Source organism: Ovis canadensis, chromosome 3 (genome assembly GCF_042477335.2).
Source record: "Ovis canadensis isolate MfBH-ARS-UI-01 breed Bighorn chromosome 3, ARS-UI_OviCan_v2, whole genome shotgun sequence".
Taxonomy (NCBI): Eukaryota; Metazoa; Chordata; class Mammalia; order Artiodactyla; family Bovidae; genus Ovis; species Ovis canadensis.
Genome location: NC_091247.1, coordinates 143,363,169 through 143,388,062, shown reverse-complemented (window position 1 = coordinate 143,388,062; position 24,894 = coordinate 143,363,169). Strand labels below are relative to the sequence as shown.

At 40.2% G+C, this 24,894-nt stretch overlaps 1 pseudogene; it reads left to right on the top strand.

Annotated features, from left to right (window-relative positions):
• The first annotated feature begins 9,805 nt into the window (after window positions 1-9,805).
• Window positions 9,806-10,740, top strand: LOC138438207 (olfactory receptor 8S1-like; annotated as a pseudogene).
• Window positions 10,741-24,894: the final 14,154 nt, after the last annotated feature.

Genomic DNA, 24,894 nt, shown 5'->3' with positions numbered 1-24,894 from the left:
GTATGGAAATATAAAAGACTCCCCAAATGCCAAAGCTATATTGAAAAAGAAAAACAGAGGTGGAAGAATTAACCTTCTTGACTTCAGACTATACTACAAAGTAATAGTCATCAAGACAGTACTGTATGGGCACAAAAACAGAAACATCTATCACTGGAACAGGACAGGAGGCCAGAGACAAGCCCACACACCTACAGGCACCTTATTTTTGACAATAATATCCAACGGAGAAAAGACAGCCTCTTCAATAAGTGGTGCTTGGAAAACTGGACAGGTACATGTAAAAGAATGAAATTAGAACACTTTCTAATACCATACACAAAAATAAAATGGGAAAATAAAAACCCAATCAAAAAGTGGGGAAAAAACCTCAACAGACATTTCTCCAAAGAAGACATACAGATGGCTAACAAACACATGAAAAGATGCTCAACATCACTCATTATCAGAGAAATGCAAATCAAAACCACAATGAGGTACCATTTCACACCAGTCAGAATGGCTGCGATCCAAAAGTCTGCAAGCAATAAATGCTGGAGAGGGTGTGGAGAAAAGGGAACCCTCTTACACTGTTGGTGGGAATGCAAACTAGTACAGCCACTATGGAGAACAGTGTAGAGATTCCTTTAAAAATTGCAAATAGAACTGCCTTATGACCCAGTAATCCCACTGCTGGGCATACACACTGAGGAAACCAGAATTGAAAGAGACACATGTACCCCAATGTTTATTGCAGCACTGTTTATAATAGCCAGGACATGGAAACAACCTAGATGTCCATCAGCAGATGAATGGATAAGAAAGCAGTGGTACATATACACAATGAAGTATTACTCAGCCATTAAAAAGAATACATTTGAATCAGTTCTAATGAGATGGATGAAACTGGAGCCGATTATACAGAGTGAAGTAAGCCAGAAAGTAAAACACCAATACAGTATACTAACACATATATATGGAATTTAGAAAGATGGTAATGATGACCCTGTATGCGAGACAGCAAAAGAGACACAGATGTATAGAACGGACTTTTGGACTCTATGGGAGAGGGAGAGGGTGGGATGATTTGGGAGAATGGCACTGAAACATGTATACTATCATAGAAGAAATGAATCGCCAGTCTATGTTCGATACAGGATACAGGATGCTTGGGGCTGGTGCACAGGGATGATCCAGAGAGATGATTTGGGGTGGGAGGTGGGAGGGGGGTTCAGGACTGGGAACTCATGTACACCCGTGGTGGATTCATGTCAATGTATGGCAAAACCAATACTGTATTGTAAAGTAAAATAAAGTAAAAATAAAAAAATTTTTTTAAGTCTACAAAAAATAAATGCTGGAGAGGGTGTGGAAAAAAGGGAACCCTCTTGTACTGTTGGTGGTAATGTAAGTTGAGACAGCCACTGTGGAAGACAGTATGGAGATTCCTTAAAAAACTAGGAATAAAACCACAATATGACCCAGAAATCCCACTCCTAGGCATATACCCTGAGGAAACCAAAACTGAAAAAGACACATGAACCCCAATGTTTACTGCAGCACTATTTACAACCTGGAACATAGATATTCATCAACAGATGAATGGATAAAGAAGCTGTGATACATATATACAATGGAATATTACTCAGCCATAAAATGGAATGCATTTGAGCCAGTGCTAATGAGGTGGATGAACCTAGAGCCTATTATATAGAATGAAGTAAAGCAGAAAGAGGAAGATAAATATCATATACTAATGAATATATATGGAATCTAGAAAGATGGTATCAATAGATTTATTTGCAGGGCAGCAATGGAGAATCAGACATAGAGAGTAGACTTATAGACATGGGGTGGGAGGAGAAGAGGGTGAGATGTATGGAGAGAGTAACATGGAAACTGGAAAATGGAGAGAGTAACACGGAAAATAGATAGCCGATGAGAATTTTCTCTGTGACTCAGGGAACTGAAGAGGGGCTTTGTATCAACCTAGAGGGGTGGGATGGAAAGGGGAAAGGGAGGGAGGTTCAATAGGAAGGGGACATATACATACCTATGGTTGATTCATGCTGATGTTTGACAGAAAACAACAAAACTCTGTAAAGCAATTATCCTTCAAATAAAAATAAATTAATTTTAAAAACTTAAAATGGATTACAAACTAAATGTAAACCCATATACTATAAAACTTTTAGAGGAAAACATAGGCAGAACCCTTTGACATAAATCACGGCAAGATCCTCTTTGACCTATCCTCTAGAATAATGAAAATAAAAACAAAACTAAGCACGTTGGACCTCATTCAACTTAAAAGGATTTGCACAGCAAAGGAAACCATAAACAAGATGAAAAGACAACCCTATTCATGTATGGATGTGAGAGCTGGACTATAAAGAAAGCTGAGCACTGAAGAAATGATGCTTTTGAACTGTGGTGTTGGAGAAAACTCTTGAGAGTCCCTTGGACTGCAAGGAGATCCAACCAGTCCATCCTAAAGGAGATCGGTCCTGGGTGTTCATTAGAAGGACTGATGTTGATGCTGAAACTCCAATACTTTGGCCACCTGATGCAAAGAGCTGACTCATTTGAAAAGACCCTGATGCTGGGAAAGATTGAGGGTAGGAGGAGAAGGGGACGACGGAGGATGAGATGGTTGGATGGCATCACCAACTCAATGGGCGTCGGTTTGGGTAGAGTCTGGGAGTTGGTGATGGACAGGGAGGCCTGGCGTGCTGCGGTTCATAGGGTCACAAAGAGTTGGACATGACTGAGCAACTGAACTGAACTGAACTGGAAGAAGACATTCACAAATGAATCAACTGACAAAGGATTAATCTCCAAAATATAAAAGCAACTCATGCAACTCAACATCAAAAAAAACAAACAACTCAAAACATGGGCAGCAGACCGAAACAGACATTTCTTCAAAGATGACATGCAGATGGCCAATGAGCACATGGAAAGGTGCTCAACATCGCTTATTTTTAGAGAAATGCAAATCAAAACTATAATGAGGTATCACCTCACACTGGTCAGAATGGCCGTAATCAAAATACCTACAAATAATAAATGCTGGAGAGGATGTGGAAAAAAAGGAAACCCTTTTGCACTGCTGGTAGGAATGTAAATTGACACAGTCACTGTGGAGAAAAGCATGGAGACTCCTTAAAAACTAGGAATAAAATTATCATATGACTCAGCAATCCCACTACTGAGATACCCTGAGAAAATCGTAATTCAAAAAGATACATGTATCCCAATGTTCTAACTGTTGCCTCTTGACCTGCATACAGGTTCCTCAGAGACAAGTAAGGTGGTCTGGTATTTCCATCTCTTTAAGAATTTTCCAGTTGTAGAACAGGATGTAGAATAGTGTAGTAGAACTTTGGCCACCTGATTCGAGGAACTGACTCACTGGAAAAGACCCTGATGCTGGGAAAGATTGAAGGCCGGAGAATGGGATGACAGAGGATGAGATGGTTGGATGGCATTACTGACTCGATAGAAATGAGTTTGAGCAAGTTCCAGGAGCTGGTGACGGACAGCTAAGCCTGGTGTGCAGCAGTCCATGGGGTCACAAAGAGTTGGACAGGACTCAGCAACTGAACTAACTGAACTGAGATCCGAATATGGAACAGCGGATTGCTTCCAAATTGGGAAAGAAATGTGTCAAGACTGTATGTTGTCACCCTGATTATTTAACTTATATGCAGAGTACACCATGCAAAATGCTGGGCTGAATGAATCACAAGTTGGAATTAAGATTTCTGGGAGAAATATTAACAACCTCAGATATGCACATGATAACACTCTAATGGCAGAAAGTAAAGAGGAACTAAAGGGTGATAAGGGTGAAAGAAGAGAGTGAAAAAATCTGCCTTAAAAATCAACATTCAAAAAACGAAGATCATGGCATGTAGTCTCATCACTTCAGGACAAATAGAAGGGGCAAGCGTGGAAACAGTGACAGATTTTCTTTCCTTGGGATCCAAAATTACTGCACTCAGTGACTTCAGCCATGAAATTTGAAGACGCTTGCTCCTTGGAAGAAAAGCTATGACACATTAAAAACCAGAGACAACCACTTTGCCAACAAAGATTCATATAACCAAAACTATGCTTTTTCTCAGTAGTCATGTACAAATGTGAGAGTTGGACCAGAAGCAAGGTGGAGCTTTGAAGAACTGATGCTTTTGAACTGTGCTGTTGGAGAAGACTCTTGAGAGTCCCTTGGACTGCAAGGAGATCAAACCAGTCAGTCATAAAGGAAATCAACCCCAAATATTCATTGGAAGGACTGATGCTGAAGCTGAAGCTTCAATACTTTGGCTACCTGATGCGAAGAGTTGACTCATTGGAAAAGACTCTGATGCTGGGAGGGATTGGGGGCAGGAGGAAAAGGGGACGACAGAGGATGAGATGGCTGGATGGCATCACCGACTTGATGGACGTGAGTTTGAGTGAACTCCAGGAGATGGTGATGGACAGGAAGGCCTGGCATGACACAACTGAGCGACTGAACTGAACTGAACTGATTATATACTTTATATATAAGGTGTATATATACATACATATATATATGTATATATACACACACACACACGGTATATATACCTTAACAAACTCTTTTTAAAATTCATTATATACTAACAATAGAAGCTCTAGAAACTTAAGGTTTAATTTCCTAAGAATGGTTATCTGCTCTCATTTAATTATTATAATAGACAATCCTATTGTGAAAATACAGAAAACTCAAATGTACACTCAAAAATGACCTAGAGATCAGTACTGTGTCATAGCTCATCTCCCGTGACAATCCCTAAAGCACATTCTCAGCTCCATGTTACCTGAGGAAAATGTCAGCTTTTCAGCAGTTATTTCTTAAAGACTTTTTATTATTCTCCTTTCTCCCCCACCCCCACCAAGGCTAGTAAGAGTTCTCTTCTAGGTTTTAAATAATTGCCTTAATCAGAAACTTCAAATATTGTCCTGGAAAGAATCCCCTGTGCCTCCTACTAAGTTTAACTTTCCAGTTAACTGGAAACTGCAGTTAGAGAGCCAAGAGCTTGGCTTCAGGCTGAGACTTCAGGGAATACAGGGCAATACCGCAGCTTCCACTGGGTCCCAAACTCAGCCCTTGGCTACAGAAGAAGCACAGATGGCCTTCTGATTGGTTCTATTAGAGTTCTTTCTTCAAGTGATGCTCTTAAAAGAGTATTTAGAATCAGAGAGGAAATGAGTGAAGAGAAGACAAGTTACTGTACTTGAGATCATGTAAGAAGATTTTAATGAAATACATGCCTGTTGTTCAAAATATGAGCTTCTTTAGATAAATCTTCCTTATCTTTCTATACCATGCCCTGCATTGCAGAATGACAGCACTCTAGGTTAAGTCATTCAGGGAAGAATCCTGATAACTGTGGCATACCTATTGCTTCCAGAGCTTGAAGTATTCTAATTTCCTTCACTAGCTGATAGCAAAGAGAAAAAGCTATATACTCAATAGTAAAGAGTCAGCCTCTCGTGACAGAGGTTCCCTTGTAGGGAGACTTTACCTATGACCTGTCTACCCAAGATGGAAAAGACAGAGTATGTGGAGCTGCTTCCTCCAAGAAGAGCCAGGAGAATGGTAATATCTTCTCTGATTTTCTGGTGTTCTCCCCCTATTTTTCTGCTTATAAAGTTCCGTGTTTGTTTTAATTCTGCTGCCTATCCTCTCCTCCACCTCCTGCTCCTGCCACTTCATGATACAGTTCATTAGTCCAAAACCTGGAGCCGCCCATTCCTCATCCCTCAGGTAGAGGTGGAAATATCCTACTCTTTGGCAGGCCATCTCCCCTGGATAGGACTCTGATACCTGCTTCTCCAAGTGGGGCATTTGTACAGCTGCCTTGGACACCTTCTCTGAAAGGTCTTTCTTCCTTCTCTGCTTAACACAAAGGACAGTAACACTTTAAAGCCTGGGCATCCATCCTCTCCTGTTTCAGGATCCCAAAAGATTGCACAAAGCTGAAGCCTGGAATGAAATGAGGGTATCAGTGATAGATATTACAGTGTTTGAGGTACCTATTTATCTGCTTTCTCAGTACTCCAGTTAGGAGAACTGTAGTAGATTTTTTTCCATGATTGAAATCACCCTCATGTCTATTCACTTCAGAGATACTGTTAACAGTGCAAGGATGCATAGAAGAGGAGAATCCTGACAAGCAGTTCAAAAGGACAAAGTTTGCCTTTGGTCCTTCCTGCTTCCAGGGCTGATATCCTTCTCAAAGTTCAGGTTCCTCTCTCTTGCACCTAGGGTCTGACTGTTACCCCTCAATATGCTGGATCCCTCAAGTCACTTTGTCCAGTCTGACCTTCCACACACACACCCTTCATTCAATTCTTCATTCCAGAAACTTCTCTTAGCAGCCAGTTCAAGCAGGGCTCTTCACCAGACACCTAAAAAGTCTCTCATTTTATAGAAAACTGCTGTCAAATAACTGATCCAGGCAAGCTCAGGTAACTAAGATAATATCTCCATCAGAGTTGTTCCTCTTAACTTTGGACTTAAATCCAAAATTGGTGAAATACATTTGGATTTTCTCTATTAAACAGGTGAATTAGGGAAGATGTTTATTTTAGTGAACCTTCTGAGAACTATAAAATAGAGACATATCCAGTATCCTACTTCATCTCTTTGTAAGAGATATAGATCATATGGCCAGATGTGCCATGGATAGGAAGTATCTATGTTGACAAAATGGTGACACAGGTGCTTATCGAAGACACTTCTGAAATCCACTTTTTACATCTCCTACCCATCCACAATTAACCTCTCAGTTTCTTCCTTTAGTCTTTTTCTGCTCTCACTCAAAATATTATAAATATTATATATTTAAATATTATATTATAGTATTTAATATAATAATATACTATATTATATTATGTAATATATTCTAATACATTTACATATTATAAATAAGATATATATTAAAAATATTATAAATCTGGCATCAATCTTCTATACTTCAGGATTCAATGAAGTCAATATCATCCCTTTCTAAAAATGACTGCAAATTTGGTTTATTTTATGCTTAATTATAGAATTTAAATGAAAAGAGTTGCTCCTGATCATTAAAGAAATTTCAGATATCAATTTGAGATACTGTTTAGAGATGGCAAGGGAGTAGGATATTCCTTCCTAAGTGATAACTGGAAAATCATGTAAGAGAAGAAGCTGCCACCTTATTCCCACAAAATGTGGGTGTCAGGTAGGACAGAAAGTGATTCTCTGCAAATGCTACGGTGTTCTTAAGAAGAAAGCTTGAAGCCCCTGTGAACACTGTGGACACTGGCCAGGTCCCCTTTTGTGAATGAAAGTGGAAGAATGGAAGCAATTTTCAAGATAGCCATTCAATAAATATTTTGAAATATCTAAATCATTGGAAAGACTTGCTTTCACTCATCATTTATTTTGCCTGGCGAAATTCAAGATACTGCTTTCAAGAGTATTTACATTTCATCCATGCAGGATCCTCAAAAGACATTTCTCCAGCTGGTTATGCTTCACCATCATTGGGTCTAAGCTAACATCCCAAAGACATTCAAAGGTGAACACTGCCCTCTATTCTGGCACATAGGTAACCTAGACTTGAGTCTAAGATGGACTTCAGCTTGGGTTTATGGGATTGTTAATGAAATCAAAATTCAAACTTCTCTTGACATAAGTTAGCACCTGGTAACAAAGCCTTTGACTGTGTGGATCACAATAAACTGTGGAAAATTCTGAAAGAGATGGGAATACCAGACCACCTGACCTGCCTCTTGAGAAACCTATATGCAGGTCAGGAAGCAACAGTTAGAACTGGACATGGAACAACAGACTGGTTCCAAATAGGAAAAGAAGTACATCAAGGCTGTATATTGTCACCCTGCTTATTTAACTTATATGCAGAGTACATCATGAGAAACGCTGGGCTGGAAGAAACACAAGCTGGAATCAAGATTGCCGGGAGAAATATCAATAACCTCAGATATGCAGATGACACCACCCTTATGGCAGAAAGTGAAGAGGAACTAAAAAGCCTCTTGACGAAAGTGAAAGAGGAGAACAAAAAAGTTGGCTTAAAGTTCAACATTCAGAAAACGAAGATCATGGCATCTGGTCCCATCACTTCATGGGAAATAGATGGGGAAACAGTGGAAACAGTGCCAGACTTTATTTTTTGGGGCTCCAAAATCACTGCAGATGGTGACTGCAGCCATGAAATTAAAAGACGCTTACTCCTTGGAAGAAAAGTTATGACCAACCTAGATAGCATATTCAAAAGCAGACATTACTTTGCCATCTAAGGTCTGTCTAGTCAAGGCTATGGTTTTTCCTGTGGTCATGTATGGATGTGAGAGTTGGACTGTGAAGAAGGCTGAGCACTGAAGAATTGATGCGTTTGAACTGTGGTGCTGGAGAAGACTCTTGAGAGTCCCTTGGACTGCAAGGAGATCCAACCAGTCCATTCTGAAGGAGATCAATCCTGGGATTTCTTTGGAAGGACTGATGCTAAAGCTGAAACTCCAGTACTTTGGCCACCTCATGTGAAGAGCTGACTCATTGGAAAAGACTGTGATGCTGGGAGGGATTGGGGGCAGGGGGAGAAGGGGACGACCCAGGATGAGATGGCTGGATGGCATCACGGACTCAGTGGACGTTAGTCTGAGTGATCTCTGGGAGTTGGTGATGGACAGGGAGGCCTGGCATGCTGCGATTCATGGGGTCGCAAAGAGTCGGACACAACTGAGCAACTGAACTGAACTGAACTGAACTGAACAGATTTCTGGCAAGCTGGAAGGGTTAGAAACAGGGTTCTCTGAATCAGCAAGATTATGTTCTTAGGAGGACAGAAGACTACTACAGGATCAGACTGTGGATTGACAGACAAAAACAGAATGCCTGTAAATTAGCCTCAAAAGGTCTAAGTGAGGCAGGAATCTTCACCTAAGACAGTGACTTACCATTTAGTGCCAGAAATTAGGCTTCAAAATGGTTCTTAGTATCATTATTAACATAAACTACTAACCATCTGGTCCTCTTGGACACAGCTGATACTTTAAATAATAGGATGCAATAAAGTTTAAATGAAAATTATGAGACTCTTTCCACTTTGACCCTCCTGGGAAAACAGAATAATGTATCCACAACATGAGTGCAAGAGCTTCTTGCAGCAACGGCAAAATCACTTGTGGATTATAAAAAAATGAGAGTGCATCAAAGGGTTTTGCAATGACATGAGACAGCACACCTGTGTAGATAACACCATCCTTGAAATTCAACAATAGTAGCCCCTATGCAACATGGATAGACTGTATAGCAACACTGAAATATTTCTGCCAGGCATTACTATAACTGAAGCCACTGGACTAAAAGGATGAGACTGCTCAGAGTCATCATCAATCTTAGCAAGGTTTTAAAGAAAAATATGTATATATATGATTGAGAAACTGAAAAGAGAAGAAAAGGTTTAGAAAATCACTGCAGATATGTGCTAGAATTTTCAGGATTTCTAAACTGTAAAATGGGTGGAACAGAATCAAGTTCTATAAATGTGCAGGTAATCCAGAGATACTCATTTTTATAGGAATCTCTGAGGTATGTGAAGACTGAGACCCAAGAGAAGTGATAACAAAACAGGATGAAAACACTTACTGAGATACAGATGGGGCAGTTTTGAGATGTCTGAGCACAGAGTCTAGGCAGAGTAGAAAGGAACGTATAAGAAGAGGAGTGAAACTCTGAAAAAGACAGGACGTCTCATCTCTCTATTTTATTTCAAGGAAACAGCCTCCACAAATGGCCTTGAGGAACCACAGCACCATTACCGAGTTCATCCTCACTGGGCTGTCAGACGACCCCCACATCCAGGCTCTGCTCTTTGTGCTCTTCCTGGTGATTTACCTCCTGACCGTGATGGGGAACCTGACGATGCTGCTGCTGATCAGGGCTGACTCCCACCTCCACACGCCCATGTACTTCTTCTTGAGTAATCTATCATTCCTAGACCTCTGCTTCTCCTCTGTCACTGTGCCCAAGCTCCTGAAGGACCTCCTGTCTGAGAAGAAACAATCTCTGTCGAGGGCTGCCTGGCCCAGGTCTTCTTTGTGTTTATCACTGCAGGGACTGAAGCTTTTCTTCTCTCAATGATGGCCTATGACCGCTATGCCGCCATCTGCCACCCACTGCTCTACAGCCAGCTGATGAGCACCCAGCTCTGTGTAAAGCTTATACTGGCCTCATGGGGCCTGGCCTCCCTCAATTCAGTTGTCATTGTGCTTTTGGCTGTTAACCTGGACTTCTGTGAGGCACAAACCATCCACCACTATACCTGTGAGCTGCCCTCCCTCTTCCCTCTGTCTTGCTCTGATATCTCTATCAATATTGACATCCTGATCTGCTCCATCTTACTACATGGTCTTGGAACCTTCCTCCCAGTCTTCTTCTCTTATGCTCACATTGTCTCCACCATCCTGAGCATCAGCTCCACAACAGGCAGAAGCAAGGCCTTCTCCACCTGCTCCTCCCACATCATTGCAGTGATCCTGTTCTTTGGGTCAGGTTTGATTCGCTATCTCATGCCCACTTCTGGTTCCTCCCTAGATTTGCTCTCATCCTTGCAGTACAGTGCGGTCACACCCATGCTGAACCCCCTCATCTACAGCCTAAAGAACATGGAGGTGAAGGCAGCTGTGAAAAGGACATTGGGGAAATACCTGCAATATTTTAAGTAGTGAACAAGAACATAGAATAAAAGGAAATGAGTTTGTGTTGCCAAGTGCTTGAACTTAAGGTAGAATTCTAGACCACTAACTGTAAGGGAGCTCTCTACCACCCTCTCCTCTTCCTGGCTATACTGAGAATGAAAAATAAAATACAAGAAATTTTATCTCGTTTTTATCTGTTTTTCTTTCTACCCTCTGGTCTGTTTTTCCTTCTACCCTCTCACACAACCACCATCACCTTCTTTCTAGAATTCAGTTAAATGTTGTATCTTCTGAATTAATTATTTATGTATTTTATCTTGACACTTCGTTTTTTGTCTTATTGATCAACTTTGTTACAGATTTTATTCAATTTATTGTCCTCTATGGTATTTAACTATTTTTATTTTCTTTTTATAATTTTGGACATCTTGAATATATACTTATGAATTTAAACCATAAGAACAAAGCATGTTGACAGCTCCCATGAAAGATTACAGATTTATTTTACTTTAACAGTCTCCATCTTCTGTCTGCCACTTTAATTCACTCCCTTCCTGCCTTTTTTTCTATTTTCTGGGATTATTGTTTCTGGGTATCGTTCATTAATTATTGCTTTACATTATGTGACTTTTTTTTGAGGGAGGGGCTTCTGCAATGGCTTAGTGGTAAAGAATCCACCTGCAATGCAGGGGACACAAGAGACATGAGTTCAGTCCCTGGGTTAGGAAGACCCCCCGAAGAAGGAAATGACAACCCAATCCAGATTCTTGCCTGGGAAATCCCATGAACAGAGGAGCCTGCTGGGCTACAGCCCATGCGGATGCAGAAGAGTTGGACACAACCAAGTGACTAAGCATGAGATGTGACTTTTTAATCAATTATATTATGGAGTTTAGTCATAATTTCTATAGTTCTTTGGTCTCATTCTAATTTTAAAATTATTTAGTACTGACAAGTATTCCTTTTACAGAACATTTATCCAGTTTTACTTCCGTTTTCATTAGAGCACAATGGTTAGGTGCATTGCCTTAAGATCCCAGTTGCCTATATTCACACCCTTGCTCTGCCCATGTAAGCTTTATGACTCCAGTAAATTACTTAACTTTTCTGTGTCAATTTCCTATAAATAATATAGCAAAATATCTAAATTATAAAGACACTTGTGGGTATTAAATGAAATGAACATATAGAGCATTAGAGCAGTAATAACAACATTTGAGTGTTACCCATCATTATAAGTTCTTTATTTCATTCTGCTTTTATTTTGTTGTAATGTGCACTCATCTAGATTTTCTTAAAGAAATGGACATTATTAAATCTAAACACTGCATGTTTGTGAATCTATTTATTTTGGAAAGTAGCTATGCTCACCACTATACCACCAACACTGCACAATCTCTTTATTTTGACACTACATATAAATGAAAACTCCTAATTGTAGAATTTGAGAGTTCTCATCATTTTACTTCTGTATAGGTGGTATACTATTATCTGGTATTTAACGTTCTTTAGAGTGTAAGGACAGCAGGAGATTTTTGTCACAAACAAAAGACAGAAAACAAAATAACACAAAGACAGCATAAAAATGATATTTAAAAAGTTTTAAAATTACCACATGCAAAAATCCTTAACAAACTTCTAGCAAACAGAATCCAACAACATATTAAAAAGATCATACATAATGACCAAGAGGGCTTTATCCCAGGGATGCAAGGATTCTTCAGTATTCACAAATCAATCGATGTAATCCACCACATTAACAAATTGAAAAATAAAACCATATGATTATCTCAATAGATGCAGAGAAAGCCTTTGACAAAATTCAACATCCATTTATGATTTTAAAAAAACCCTCCAGAAAGCAGGAATAGAAGGAACATACCTCAACATAATAAAAGCTTAATATGACAAACCCACAGCAAACATTATCCTCAATGGTGAAAAATTGAAAGCATTTCTCCTAAAGTCAGGAACAAGACAAGGGTGCCCACTCTCACCACTATTTTCAACATAGTTTTGGAAGTTTTGGCCACAGCAATCAGAGTAGAAAAAGAAATAAAAGGAATCCAAACTGGAAAAGAAGAAGTAAAACCCTCACTGTTTGCAGATGACATGATCCTCTACATAAAAAACCCTAAAGACTCCACCAGAAAATTACTAGAGCTAATCAATCAATATCATAAAGTTGCAGGATATAAAATCACCACACAGAAATCCCTTGCATTCCTATACACTAGTAATGAGAAAATAGGAAGAGAAATTAAGGAAACAATTCCATTCACCATTGCAACAAAAAGAATAAAATACTTAGGAATATATCTACCTAAAGAAACTAAAGACCTATATATAGAAAACTATAAAACACTGGTGAAAGAAATCAAAGAGGACACTAATAGATGGAGAAATATACTGTGTTCATGGATCGGAAGAATCAATATCGTGAAAATGAGCATACTACCCAAAGAAATCTATAGATTCAATGCAATTCCTATCAAGCTACCAATGGTATTTTTCACAGAACTAGAAAAATAATTTCACAATTTGTATGGAAATACAAAAAAACCTCGAATAGCAAAAGCAATCATGAGAAAGAAGAATGGAACTGGAGGAATCAACCTGCCTGACTTCAGGCTCTACTACAAAGCCACAGTCATCAGGACAGTATGATACTGGCACAAAGACAGAAATATAGATCAATGGAACAAAACAGAAAGCCCAGAGATAAATCCACGCACCTATGGACACCTATCTTTGACAAAGGAGGCAAGAATATACAGGGAAGTAAAGACAATCTCTTTAACAAGTGGTGCTGGGGAAACTGGTCAACCACTTGTAAAAGAATGAAACTAGATCACTTTCTAACACCATACACAAAAGTAAACTCAAAATGGATTAAAGATCTAAATGTAAGACCGGAAACTATAAAACTCCTAGAGGAGAACATAGGCAAAACACTCTCCGACATAAATCACAGCAGGATCTTCTATGACCCACTTCCCAGAATATTGGGAATAAAAGCAAAAATTAACAAATGGGACCTAATTAAAATTAAAAGCTTCTGCACAACGAAGGAAACTCTAAGCAAGGTGAAAAGACAGCCTTTGGAATGGGGGAAAATAATAGCAAATGAAGCAACTGACAAACAACTAATCTCAAAAACATACAAGCAACTTATGCAGCTCAATTCCAGAAAAATAAACGACCCAATCAAAAAATGGGCCAAAGAACTAAATAGACATTTCTCCAAAGAAGACATACAGATGGCTAACAAACACATGAAAAGATGCTCAACATCACTCATTATCAGAGAAATGCAAATCAAAACCTCAATGAGGTACCATTTCATGCCAGTCAGAATGGCTGCTATCCAAAAGCCTACAAGCAATAAATGCTGGAGCGGGTGTGGAGAAAAGGGAACCCTCTTACACTGTTGGTGGGAATGCAAACTAGTACAGCCACTATGGAGAACAGTGTGGAGATTCCTTAAAAAAACTGTAAAGAGAACAGCCATACGACCCAACAGTCCCACTGCTGGGTATACACACTGAGGAAACCAGAATGGAAAGAGACACATGTACCCCAATGTTCATCGCAGCACTGTTTATAATAGCCAGGACATGGAAGCAATCTAGATGTCCATCAGCAGATGAATGGATAAGAAAGCTGTGGTACATATACACAATGTAATATTACTCAGCCATTAAAAACAATACATTTGAATCAGTTCTAATGAGGTGGATGAAACTGGAGTCTATCATACAGAGTGAAGCAAGCCAGAAAGAAAAACACCAATACAGTATACTAACGCATGTATATGGAATTTAGAAAGATGGTAATGATAACCCTGTATGCGAGACAGCAAAAGAGACACAGAAGTATAGAACAGTCTTTTGGACTCTGTGGGAGAGGGCAAGGGTGGGATGATTTGGGAGAATGGCATTGAAACATGTATATTATCATATGTGAAATGAATCTCCAGTCCAGGTTCGATGCATGATACAGGATGCTCGGGGCTGGTGCACCGGAATGACCCACAGGGATGGGATGGGGAGGGAGGTGGGAGGGGGCTTCAGGATGGGGAACACATGTACACCCATGGAGGATTAATGTCAATGTGCGGCAAAACCAATAGAATATTATAAAGTAAATAGCCTCCAATTAAATAAATTTATATTAAAAATAAATAAAAATTACAACATCATAGAAAATTTCAAGATGCATATAAGAATAACAGAAATGATCCAGAGAGATGATATGGGGTGGGAGGAGGGAGGGGGATTCAGGATTGGGAGCTTGTATACACCCGTGTTGGATTCACATCAATGTATGGCAAAACCAATACAGTATTGTAAAGTAAAATAAAGTAAAAATAAAATAAAATAAAAGCAGATAGTATTAAAAAATAAAAATTAAAAAAATAAACTCATCAAATAAAAAGAAAAGACTCTGATGAAAGAAATTGAAGAAGACACAAATAAATGAAATGATGACTGGATAGGAAGAATTAATATTGAAAATACCTAGACTACCTAAAGTTGTCTACAGTTTCAATGGAATCTCTACCAACATTTCAATGGCATTTTTCACTAAACAGATAATACTAAAATTTGTGTGGAACCACAAAAGATCTCAAATAGCCAAAGCAATCCTGAAAAAGAAATATAAAACTGCAGATATCACACTTCTTGACTCCAGACTTTATTGAAAAGCTACAGTAATCAAAACATTATGGTACTGGCATCAAGCCCCACCTTGGTGCTTCCCAGATAGTGCTAGTGGTAAAGAACCCATCTGCTAATGCAGGAGACGGAAAAGACACGGATTCAATCCCTGGGTTGGGAAAATCCCCTAGAGGAGGAAATGGCAACCCACCCCAGTATTCCTGCCTCAAAATCTCATGGACAGAGAAACCCGGTGGGCCACAGTCCCTGGGGTCCCAAAGAGTCAGACATGACTGAGAGACTGACTAACACACCGGAATAAAAACTGACACATAGGTCAACGGGACAGAATCAAAAAATAATCCCTCATAGGTATGATTAACTAATATTTGACAAGGAGCCAAAAATACCCATTGGAGAAAGGACAGTCTCTTCTATAAATGATACTGGGGGGAAAGGGTATTCACATGCAGAAGAATAAACTTGGATGATTATCTCATAATAATAAATGAGTTGCTCAGTCGTGTCTGACTCTTTGAAACCCCATGGACTATACCCCACCAGACTCCTCTGTCCATGGAATTCTCCAAGCAAGAATACTGGAGTGGGTAGCTATTTCCCTCTAGAGGGGATCCTCCTGACCCAGAGATTGAACCCAGGTCTCCTACGTTGCAGGAGGATTCCTTACCATCTGAGCCACCAGGGAAGCCACCAGGGAAGGTATTTGAACACCAAATACAAAAAATCAACTCAAAATGGATATAGAGAATTATATATATACAATGGAATGTTATTCAGCCACAAAAAAAAGGAAATCCTACCATTTATAACAACATGGATGGACCTTGAGGGCATTATGCTAAGCGAAATAAGTTAGAAAGGGAGAGACAAACACTGTTATGATCTTATCTCTGTGTGGATTCTAAAGACATCAAACTCATAGAAACAGTTTAGAGTGGTGGTTGCTGGGGTTCAGTGGTACGTAAATGGGGGTATGTTGGGCAAAGGGTACAAACTTCCAGTTATAACATGAGTAAGTTCTGAGTTTCTAGGGTAGAACATAGTGACTACAGTTAACAATACTTTATTGTATACTTGAAAGTAACTGTGAGAGTAGAGCTTTAATGCTTTCATTATAACAACATCAAGAACAAAATGGTGATTATGTGTGGTAGAGGGTATGATAACTAACTTTATTGTGGTAAAACATTCTGCAATATATACATGGACCAAATCATTATACTATATACCTTAAACTTACATGAGGTTATATGTCAATTATATTTCAATAAAGCTGAGGAAAGTTCAGAACAAATTAAATACTTAAATGTAAGGCATGAAGCCATAAAACTAATAGAAGAAAACATACAGAATACACTTCTTGGCTTTGACCTGGGCAAAGATTTTTTGATATGACACCAAAACTACAGGCAACAAAAGCAGTAACAGGAATAACTGGGACAGCATCAAACTAAAAAGCTTCTGCAAAGTAAAGGAAACAGTCAATGAAATGAAAAGGCAACCTATAGAATAACAGAAAATATTTGCAAACCACATGCCTGGTAAGGGTTAATATCTGAAATATATAATAAATTCACACAACTCAATAGCTACATAGATACCTATACAGATTCATACATACATACATGATTTTTAAATGGGCAAAAGATCTATATAGACATTCCTCGAAAGACATATAAGTAGCAAACATATATATGAAACCCCATGAACCTCATGAAACCTTGAGAACCCCATGAACAGTATGAAAAGGCAAAAAGATATCACACTGAAAGATTAACTCCCCAGGTTGGTAGGTGCCCAATACACTACTGGAGAAGAGTGAAGAAATAACTCCACAGGGAATAAAGAGACAGAGCCAAAGTGAAAAAAATGCCCGATTGTGGATATGACTGGTGATGGAAGTAAACTCTGATGGTGTAAAGAACAATTTTGCATAGGAATCTGGAACATTAGGTCCATGAATCAGGGTAAATTAGAAGTGGTCTAACAGGAGATGGCAAGTGTGAACACCAACACTTAGGTGCAATCTCAAAAATGAAATAATGATTTCTGTTCACTTCCAAGGCAAGCCATTGAATATCACAGCAATCCAAGTCTATGCCCCAACAAGTAATGCTGAAGAAGCTGAAGTTGAACAATTCTATGAAGACCTACAAGACCTTCTAGAACTAACACCTAAAAAAGATGTCCTTTTCATCACAGGGGACTGGAATGCAAAAGTAGGAAATCAAGACATACCTGGAGTAACAGGCAAATTTGGACTTGGAGTACAAAATGAAGCAGGGCAAAGGCTAACAGAGTTATGCCCAGAGAACGCACTGGTCATAGCAAACACCCTGTTCCAACAACACAAGAGAAGACTCTGCACATGGATATCACCAGATGGTCAACATCAAAATCAGATTAATTATATTCTTTGCAGCCAAAGATGGAGAAGCTCTATACAGTCAGCAAAAACAAGACCGGGAGCTGACTGTGGCTCAGATCATGAACTCCTTATTGCAAAATTCAGACTTAAATTGAAGAGAGTAGGGAAAACCACTAGACCATTCAGGTATGACCTAAATAAAATCCCTAATGATTTTACAGTGGAAGTGACAAAAAAATTCATACCAGTTAGGCAGCATCACTATGAACAAAACTAGTGAAGGTGACGGAATTCCAGTTGAGCTATTTCAAATCCTAAAAGATGATGCTGTGAAAGTGCTACACTCGATATGCCAGCAAATTTGGAAAACTCAGCAAGGGCCAAATGACTGGAAAAGGTCAGTTTTCCAATCCCAAAGGACAATGCCAAAGAATGTTCGAACTATCACAAAACTAAACTCATCTCACACTCTAGCAAAGAAATGCTCAAAATTCTCCAAGCCAGGTTTCAACAGTACATGAACCATGAACTTCCAGATGTTCAAAGTGGATTAAGAAAAAGCAGAGGAACCAGAGATCAAATTGCCAACATCCACTGGATCATCGAAAAAGAAAACAGTTCCAGAAAAACATCTGCTTTTGCTTTATTGACTATGCCAAAGCCTTTGACTGTGTGGATCACAATAAATTGTGGAAAATCCCTCAAGAGATGGGAGACCACCTGACCTGCCTCCTGAGAAATCGGTATGCAGGTCAAGAAGCAACAGTTAGAACTGGACATGGAACAACAGACTGGTTCCAAATTGGGAAAGGAGTACATCAAGACTGCATATTGTCACCCTGCTTATTTAACTTATATGCAGAGCACATTGTGTGAAACCCTGGGCTTGGTGAATCACAAGCTGGAATCAAGATTGCTGGGAGAAATATCAATAACCTCAGATATACAGATGATACCACCCTTATGGCAGAAAGCAAAGAAGAACTAAAGACCTTCTTGATGAAAGTGAAAGGGGAGAATGAAAAGGCTGGCTTAAAACTCAGCATTTAAAAAACAAAGATCATGGCATCTGGTCCCATCACTTCATGGCAAATAAGTGGAGGAATAATGGAAACAGTGAGACTTTTTTTTTTCTGGACTCCAAAATCACTGCAGATGGTGACTACAGCCATGAAATTAAAAGATGCTTGCTGCTTGGAAGAAAAGTTATGACCAACCTAGACAGCAGATTAAAAAGCAGAGACATTACTTTGCCAGCAAAGGTCCATCTAGTCAAAGCTATGGCTTTTTCAGTGGTCGTGTCTGGATGTGAGAATTGGACTATAAAGAAAGATGAGGACCAAAGAATTGATGCTTTTGAACTGTGGTGTTGGAGAAGACTCTTGAGAGTCCCTTGGACTGCAAGGAGATCCAACCAGTCTATCCTAAAGGAAATCAGTCCTGAATATTCACTGGAAGGACTGATGTTGAAGCTGAAACTCCAATACTTTGGCCACCTGATGCGAAGAACTGACTCATTGGAAAAGATGTTGGGAAAGATTGAAGGTGGGAGGAGAAGGGGATGACAGAGGATGAGATGGTTGGATGGCATCACCAATTCAACGGACATGTGTTTGAGCAAGCTCAGGGAGTTGGTGATGGACAGAGAAGCCTGGTGAGCTGCGGTCCATGGGATCACAAAGAGTCTGACATGACTGAGTGACTGAACTGATCTGATGCACACAGAAAAGAAAGAGGTTTAAAAAAAAAAGACAGAGAGAGGCAAAGACAGAGTTAGAGAGACTGAGAAACAGCAAGAGAGGAGGAATGAGTAGAAGTCACCGACTTTTCATAAATCAGTCCACATGTTAGAACCCAATCTCATTGTCCATCCACTAAAAACAGTGGGGATTATACAAGGATGTGTAACCAGGAACCAGGAACCCTGTGAGCTACGATGGGGGCAGCCCACCACATAGGCCAAGATGAAACACTCAGATCCTAATCTAAACACAATAAGGGGACCTGGAAGGCTGTAGGCCAGAGAGGACAATGTCTGAATTTCATTTAATTTAAACTCTCCCACAGGAGGACTGGGAAACAGGCAGGAAGGGGAGTGAGTGACTTTCCCTAGGCTTGTTGCAGTTGTGTTCTGTGCTACAGTAGCCCTTTATGTAATCCCTCCTTTGCTAAGTCTGTCCATGAGCCATGTGTGATACCAGCCTATGGGCTTTACAGGCAATGTAGGTGTTTATAAGTCTATACACCTGATGGTCTCCCTAGGAAGTAGACACCAGAATGACCTCATTGCACAGATGGGTAGCTTGGGGACCCTGGGAGGCATGTTGCTTCTCAAGGGACACATCACTGATGAGAAGAAGCTGGGTCTGAACCCAGTTATGTCTTTAGAGTTGGGGTCCTTATTGCACCCAGGCCTCCCTGAAACCATGAAGTGGGTTGTATTGGTATCACTGTGCACGGACAATGCATGGGGTTGGGGGTGAATAGTCATCAGTGCAGAGGTAGGAGTTTTATGTAAGCGGTAAGCCCAGAGAAGGGGATCCCAGGAAGTGACCTCAATTCCCTGGCAATGAAACCAACGAACTCAAGAGAATTCAGTAAGTGAACAGAAAAAAAAAGAAAAAGAAAGTGAAGTTGCTCAGTCGTGTCAGACTCTTTGCAACACCGTGGACTGTAGTCTACCAGGCTCTTCTGTCCATGGGATTCTCCAGGCAAGAATACTGGAGTGGGTGGCCATTTCCTTCTCCAGGGGATTTTCCCAACCCAGGGATTGAACCCGGGTCTCCCACATTGCAGGCAGACGCTTTACCCTCTGAGCCACCACGGAAGCTAGGGCTTATCAAATGTAAAGTTTGCTGCAATTCAAATAACCCTCTGCTCAATTTCATATCACTAAAATCATACGAACACTTAAAATTTGTATTTTATTTTCAGTAGTCAATATGCCCATGTGTAGAATTTTCTCTTGTATTGTTGGAAGAGGGTGTTTGCTATGACCAGTGCATTTTCTTGGCAAAACTCTATTAGTCTTTGCCCTGCTTCATTCTGCATTCCAAGGCCAAATTTGCCTGTTACTCCAGGTGTTTCTTGACTTCCTACTTTTGCATTCCAGTCCCCTATAATGAAAAGAATATCTTTTTTAGGTGTTAGTTCTAAAAGGTCTTGTAGATCTTCATAAAACCATTCAACTTCAGCTTCTTCAGCATTATTGGTTGGGGCATAAACTTGGATTACCGTGATATTGAATGGTTTGCCTTGGAGATGACCAGAGATCATTCTGTCGTTTATGAGACTGCATCCAAGTACTGCATTTCGGACTCTTTTGTTGACCATGATGGCTACTCCATTTCTTCTGAGGGATTCCTGCCCACAGCAGTAGATATAATGGTCATCTGAGTTAAATTTACCCATTCCAGTCCATTTTAGTTCGCTGATTCCTAGAATGTCGACATTCACTCTTGCCATCTCTTGTTTGACCACTTCCAATTTGCCTTGATTCATGGACCTGACATTCCAGGTTCCTATGCAATATTGCTCTTTATAGCATCGGACCTTGCTTCTATCGCCAGTCACATCCACAGCTGGGTATTGTTTTTGCTTTGGCTCCATCCTTTCATTCTTTCTACAGTTATTTCTCCACTGATCTCCAGTGGCATACTGGGCACCTACTGACCTGGGGAGTTCCTCTTTCAGTATCCTATCATTTTGCCTTTTCATACTGTTCATGGGGTTCTCAAGGCAAGAATACTGAAGTGGTTTGCCATTCCCTTCTCCAGTGGACCACATTCTGTTAGACCTCTCCACCATGACCCGCCTGCCCTGGGTTGCCCCTTGGGCATGGCTTAGTTTCATTGAGTTAGATAAGGCTGTGGTCCTAGTGTGATTGGATTAACTAGTTTTCTGTGAGTATTGTTTCAGTGTGTCTGCCCTCTGATGCCCTCTTGCAACACCTACCATCTTACTTGGGTTTCTCTTACCTTGGGCGTGAAGCATCTCTTCACGGCTGCTCTAGCAAAGCACAGCCACTGCTCCTTACCTTGGATGAGGGGTATCTCCTCCCGCCGCCCTTCCTGACCTTCAACGTGGGATGGCTCCTCTAGGCCCTCCTGTGCCCATGCAGCCACCACTCCTTGGACGTGACTAAGTCCATATGCTGCCATTACTGTGCCCTAAAACTGTAACAAGAGAAGCTACCACAATGAGAAGCTACTGTGTAGAGAGAAACTAGAAAGTAGCCCACACTCACTACAACTAGAGAAAAACCTGAGCAACAGTGAAGACCCAGTAGAGCCAAAAATCAATCCAGCAATAAATTTTTTTTTTAAAAAAAGAACGCTTTTCCAGGGATTGGTTACCCAGGTCAAAGACACCTTGCAGAGAATGATGGAGAAGCTCTATACAGTCAACAAACACAAGACCAGGAGCTGACTGTGGCTCAGATCATGAACTCCTTATTGCCAAATTCAGACTTAATTTGAAGAAAGTAGAGAAAACCGCTAGACCATTCAGGTATAACCTAAATCAAATCCCTTATGATTATACAGTGGAAGTGAGAAGTAGACTTAAGGGCCTAGATCTGATAGATAGAGTGCCTGATGAACTATGGAATGAGGTTCTTGACATTGTACAGGAGACAGGGATCAAGACCATCCCCATGGAAAAGAAAGGTAAAAAAACAAAATGGCTGTCTGGGGAGGCCTTACAAATAGCTGTGAAAAGAAGAGAAGCGAAAAGCAAAGGAGAAAAGGAAAGATATAAGCATCTGAATGCAGAGTTCCAGAGAATAGGAAGAAGAGATAAGAAAGCCATCTTCAGCGATCAATGCAAAAAAATAGAGGAAAAGAACAGAATGGGAATGACTAGAGATCTCTTCAAGAAAATTAGAGATACCAAGGGAACATTTCATACAAAGATGGGCTCAATAAAGGACAAAAATGGTATGGACCTAACAGGAGCAGAAGATATTAAGAAGAGGTGGCAAGAATACACAGAAGAACTGTAAAAAAAGATCTTCACGACCCAGATAATCATGATGTGTGACCACTAATCTAGAGCCAGACATCCTGGAATGTGAAGTCCAGAGGGCCTTAGAAAGCATCACTACAAGCAAAGTTAGTGGAGGTGATGGAGTTCCAGTTGAGCTCTTTCAAATCCTGAAAGATGATGCTGTGAAAGTGCTGCACTCAATATGTCAGCAAATTTGGAACACTCAGCAGCGGCCACAGGAATGGAAAAGGTCAGTTTTCATTCTAATTCCAAAGAAAGGCAATGCCAAAGAATGCTCAAACTACCTCTCAATTGCACTCATCTCACACACTAGTAAAGTAATGCTCAAAATTCTCCAAGCCAGGCTTCAGCAATACGTGAACCGTGAACTTCCTGATGTTCAAGTTTAGAAAAGGCAGAGGAACCAGAGATCAAATTGCCAACATCCGCTGGATCATGGAAAAAGCAAGAGAGTTCCAGAAAAACATCTATTTCTGCTTTATTGACTATGCCAAAGCCTTTGACTGTGTGGATCACAATAAACTGTGGAAAATTCTGAAAGAGATGGGAATATCAGACCACCTGACCTGCCTCTTGCGAAATCTGTATGCAGGCCAGGAAGTAACAGTTAGAACTGGACATGGAACAACAGACTGGTTCCAAACAGGAAAAGGAGTATGTCAAGGCTGTATATGGTCACCCTGCTTATTTAACTTCTATGCAGAGTACATCATGAGAAACGCTGGACTGGAAGAAACACAAGCTGGAATCAAGATTGCCAGGAGAAATATCAATAACCTCAGATACGCAGATGACACCACCCTTATGGCAGAAAGTGAAGAGGAACTAAAGAGCCTCTTGATGAAAGTGAAAGAGGAGAGTGAAAAAGTTGGCTTAAAGCTCAACATTCAGAAAATGAAGATCATGGCATCCGGTCCCATCACTTCATGGGAAATAGATGGGGAAACAGTGGAAACAGTGTCAGACTTTATTTTTTTGGGCTCCAAAATCACTGCAGATGATGACTGCAGCCATGAAATTAAAAGACGCTTACTCCTTGGAAGAAAAGTTATGACCAACCTAGATAGCATATTCAAAAGCAGAGACATTACTTTGCCAACTAACGTCCACCTAGTCAAGGCTATGGTTTTTCCAATAGTCATGTTTGGATGTGGGAGTTGGACTGTGAAGAAGGCTGAGCGCCGAAGAATTGATGCTTTTGAACTGTGGTGCTGGAGAAGACTCTTGAGAGTCCCTTGGACTGCAAGGAGATCCAACCAGTCCGTTCTGAAGATCAATCCTGGGTGTTCTTTGGAAGGAATGATTCTAAAGCTGAAACTCCAGTACTTTGGCCACCTCATGCGAAGAGTTGACTCATTGGAAAAGAATTTGATGCTCGGAGGGATTGGGGGCAGGAGGAGAAGGGGACGACAGAGGATGAGATGGCTGGATTGCATCACTGACTCGATGAATGTGAATCTGAGTGAACTCCGGGAGTGGGTGATGGACAGGGAGGCCTGGCGTGCTGCGATTCATGGGGTCACAGAGTCGGACACGACTGAGCGACTGAACTGACTGACTGAACTGAGTCAATATGCCCAGAGCAACTAGCTAGGTGCTGCAGAAAATAAATGGTATTTGCCTACAATTTACTTATAAAAATACATTAGGTAAAGACTTGTAAATGTGAAAGAGGAATAAAATAATAAAATTTAAGCCTTTTTAATTTTGCAATTCTAGACCATTAAGTACATTCACAACACTATACAACAATCACCACTGTCTAGTTTCAAAATACTTTATTCTTCCAAATAAAACCCTTTATCTGATGCATGCAGTCCCCAATTCCTCCCTCCCCCAGCCCCTGGCAACCCCTAATCCCCTTTCATTCTCCGTTTCTTTACATATTCTCAATGTTTCCTATAAATCAAATTATACAAAAGTGGTTTTTTGTGTCTGCCCACATATTTAAGAGGAACTGGTGACTTTTTATTTTGTTTTTATCTGAAATAGCATTTTTGTTACTTGAAAGGGAAATCCACATGGATTAAAGATGAAATGTACAAAATGAAGCATTAGTAAATATGTGCATAAAATTGGCATACACACATGGTTCTAAGTGTGACACCAAAGGACATGAAACAG